A 4019-nucleotide genomic window follows, 5' to 3' on the forward strand; every position below is an offset into this window, starting at 1 on the left:
AGCTGAAAAGGGGCAGAGGCGGGATTCGAACCCATGACCTCTGACTCCCAAGCCCGATAATAATAATAATAATAATAATAATAACAGGACTGATGATAGTCATGATGGAATTTGTTAAGCGCTTATTACGTGCCAAGCACTGTTCTAAGCGCTGGGGCAGATACGGGGTCATCAGGGGGTCCCTCGTGAGGCTCCCCATCTTCATCCCCATTTGACAGATGAGGTCACTGAGGCCCAGAGAAGTGAAGTGACTTACCCAAGGCCACACAGCTGACAAGGGGCAGAGGCGGGATTCGAACCCAGACCTCTGACTCCCAAGCCCGATAATAAAAATAATAACAGGAATAATGATAGTCGTGATGGAATTTGTTAAGCGCTTACTACGTGCCGAGCCCTGTTCTAAGCGCTGGGGCAGATACGGGGTCATCACGTTGTCCGACATGAGGCTCACAGTCTTCATCCCCCTTTCCCAGATGAGGGAACTGAGGCCCAGAGAAGTGACTTGGCCACAGTCACCCAGCTGACAAGGGGCAGAGCCGGGATTCGAACCCATGACCTCTGACTCCCAAGCCCGGGCTCTTTCCGCTGAGCCACGCTGCTTGCCAAGGAGGGTGAAGACTGTGAGCCCCACGGAGGACAACCTGATGACCTTGTAACTACCCTGGCGCTTAGAACAGTGCTTGGCACATAGTAAGCGCTTAACAAATACCATCATCATCATCATTATTATTATCATTATTATTATTAATCTCTGGCCCAACTGGGCTCCCTTCGTCGGTCCTCAGAAAGTGCGGCACTCAAACAATCACATTTATTGAGCCCTTACTGGATTCATTCATTCAATCGTATTTATTGAGCGCTTACCGTGTGCAGAGCACTGTACTAAGCGCTTGGAGAGTACGACACAACTGAGTTGGTAGACACGTTCCCAGCTGGCAGTCTAATAATAATATTATTATGATGTGGCCTTTGTTAAGCGTTCCCTATCTGCCAAGCACTGTACTAAGCGCTGGGGTGGGTACAAGGAAATCGGGATGGACACAGTCCTTGTCCCTCTTGAGGCTCACAGGCTTAATCCCCATTTTGCAGACGGGAAAACTGAGGCCCAGAGAAGTAATGGAGTAAAGTTAGGTAGACGCAAGCTCAGTGGCAAGAGCCCGGGCTTGGGAGTCAGAGGTCATAATAATGTTGGTATCTGTTAAGCGCTTACTATGTGCAGAGCACTGTTCTAAGCGCTGGGGGAGATACAGGGTCATCAGGTGGCCCCAACGTGAGGCTCACAGTCTTAACCCCCATTTTACAGATGAGGGAACCGAGGCCCAGAGAAGTGAAGCGACTTGCCCACAGTCACCCAGCTGACAAGTGGCAGAGTCGGGAATCGAACTCATGACCTCTGACTCCGAAGCCCAGGCTCTTTTCCACTGAGCCACGCTGCTTCCCCGAAGCAGGTCATGGGTTCGAATCCCGGCTCTGCCCCCTTGGCAGCTGGGTGACCGTGGGCGAGTCACTTCACTTCTCGGTGCCTCAGTGACCTCATCTGTCAAATGGGGATTAACTGTGAGCCTCACGTGGGACGACCTGCTGACCCTGTATCTACCTCAGCGCTTAGAACAGTGTTCTGCGCATAGTAAGCGCTTAATAAATACCACCATTACCGGAGAAGCAGCGTGGTTCAGTGGAAAGAGGCCGGGCTTGGGCGTCAGAGGTCATGGGTTCGAATCCCGGCTCTGCCACTTGTCAGCTGGGTGACCGTGGGCCAGTCTCTTAACTTCTCTGTGCCTCAGTGACCTCATCTGTCAAATGGGGATTAACTGTGAGCCTCACGTGGGACAACTTGATGACCCGCACACCGTAAACGCTTAACAAACACCAACATTTATTGAGCGCTGACTGTGTGCAGAGCACTATAGTAAAGGCTTAATAATAAGAATCATTATTAATCCTTAGTATTAGCACCAGGACAGCCACCCGCGCCTAAATTAAAAACGATTTTTGGATTCTACCATTTCAACGCTTTATTTATTATTATTAATTTTTTGATGCTCATTTATTTACAGTGCTCTGCACACAGTAAGCGCCTAACAAATACCAACATTATTATTATTATTATTTGAGATCGTGACCCCCCCCCCCCAAGGACAAGGACCGTGTCTAATCGATTTCCAAAATGTATATTCCTCTTCCAGCGCTTAACGCCCTTCTCTAATACCGCGATTGATTGGAGCGATGACTTTTTCTTTCCTTTTTCCTCCCATTTGTAAATTCGCGGGCCTCTCCTCCATTAGACTGCAATCCCCTTGAGGACTCTATTGTATTCTCTCAAACACTTAGGAGGGGACGTGCTTAGCGCCCAGTTGGCGCTCAGTAAATATCACTGATGAATCGTTTCCGGATTTTTAAATTCAGTTCTTCACTAGGATTGGCCTCTAATGGTGACAATGAGCGCTCAGTAAATATCACTGATGAATCGTTTCCGGATTTTAAATTCAGTTCTTCACTAGGATTGGCCTCTAATGGTGACAATGAGCGCTCAGTAAATATCACTGATGAATCGTTTCCGGATTTTAAATTCAGTTCTAACTAGGATTGGCCTCTAATGGTGGCGTTTATGATGTTCCAAAGCCGCCTACGAAGCCTCGGGGCAGTGACAAGATAATCAGGTCGGACCCAATCCCGATTCCACAAGGGAATTCGGTATCGAATCCCCGTTTTTACAGAGGAGACTGAAGCCCGGAGAAGTGAAATGACTCGCCCAAGACGACACATCAGCAAGAGGTGGGGATGGGATTAGAACCCAGGTCCTCTCATCTGGAAATCTGAGATTAATAATAATAATGTTGGTATTTGTTAAGCGCTTACTCTGTGCGGAGCACTGTTCTAAGCGCTGGGGTAGATACCGGGTCATCAGGTTGTCCCACGTGGGGCTCCCAGTCTTCATCCCCATTTTGCAGATGAGGGAACTGAGGCCCAGAGAAGTTAAGTGACTTGCCCAAAGTCACACAGCTGACAAGACGGTGAGCCTCATGTGGGACATGGACCGTGTCCAATCTGATTGTCTGGTATCTATCCCGGGTGCTCAGTGCAGTGCCTGGCATGTAGTAAGTGCTTCTGGTACCGATTTGTCCATTCCAAGAGCTTAGTCCAGCAGTCTGCACATAGTAAGCGCTCAATAAATACTATGGAATGAATGAATGAATAAATAAATAAAAAATAGCATGAAAATACAGACCGACCCACCCCACCGCCCAAAACAAACAAAAAAACCCATTTCCCTGCTACTGGGCTGCAAAAAGAGGTTGGTTCTGGGGAAGAGACCTGGATTCTAATCCTGCCTCTCCCCCTCTAGACTGCGAGCTCCTTAGGGACAGGGAATGTGTCTCTTTGCCGTTCTGTCGTCCACTCCCAAGCGCTCAGTACAGCGTTACGCACACAGTAAACACTCCATAAATAGGATTGATTGACTGATGTGAGGCCCCCGTGGACAGGGACTGCGTCTCCCAACTCTGTTGTACTGTCCTCTCCCAAGTGCTCAGTACAGTGTTCTGCACACGTATGTACTCTCCCAAGCGCTTAGTACAGTGCTCTGCACACAGTACATACTCAGTAAATACCACTGATCGACAGGGGTACCGTACGCTAAGCGTTTCATTACGTGGCTCAGTGGAAAGAGCCCGGGCTCGGGAGTCAGAGGTCATGGGTTCGAATCCCACTCTGCCACCTGGCAGCTGTGTGACTGTGGGCAAGTCCCTTCACTTCGCTGGGCCTCAGTTCCCTCATCCGCAAAATGGGGATTAACCGTCTCGTGGGACCACCTGATGACCCCGCATCTCCCCCAGCGCTTAGAACAGTGCTCTGCACATAGTAAGCGCTTAACAGATACCAACGTCATTATTATTATTACGGGGTCGGGCCCCAACGATCCCCCTGCTCCCCTGCCCGTTGGGGAATCGGTGGTCCGGCTTCTAGGGGCAGGGTTCCAAGTTGCCATGGCGACGGGGGGCTCCAGCAACCCCCAGGGC

Source organism: Ornithorhynchus anatinus, chromosome 10, assembly GCF_004115215.2.
Source record: "Ornithorhynchus anatinus isolate Pmale09 chromosome 10, mOrnAna1.pri.v4, whole genome shotgun sequence".
Classification (NCBI taxonomy): domain Eukaryota; kingdom Metazoa; phylum Chordata; class Mammalia; order Monotremata; family Ornithorhynchidae; genus Ornithorhynchus; species Ornithorhynchus anatinus.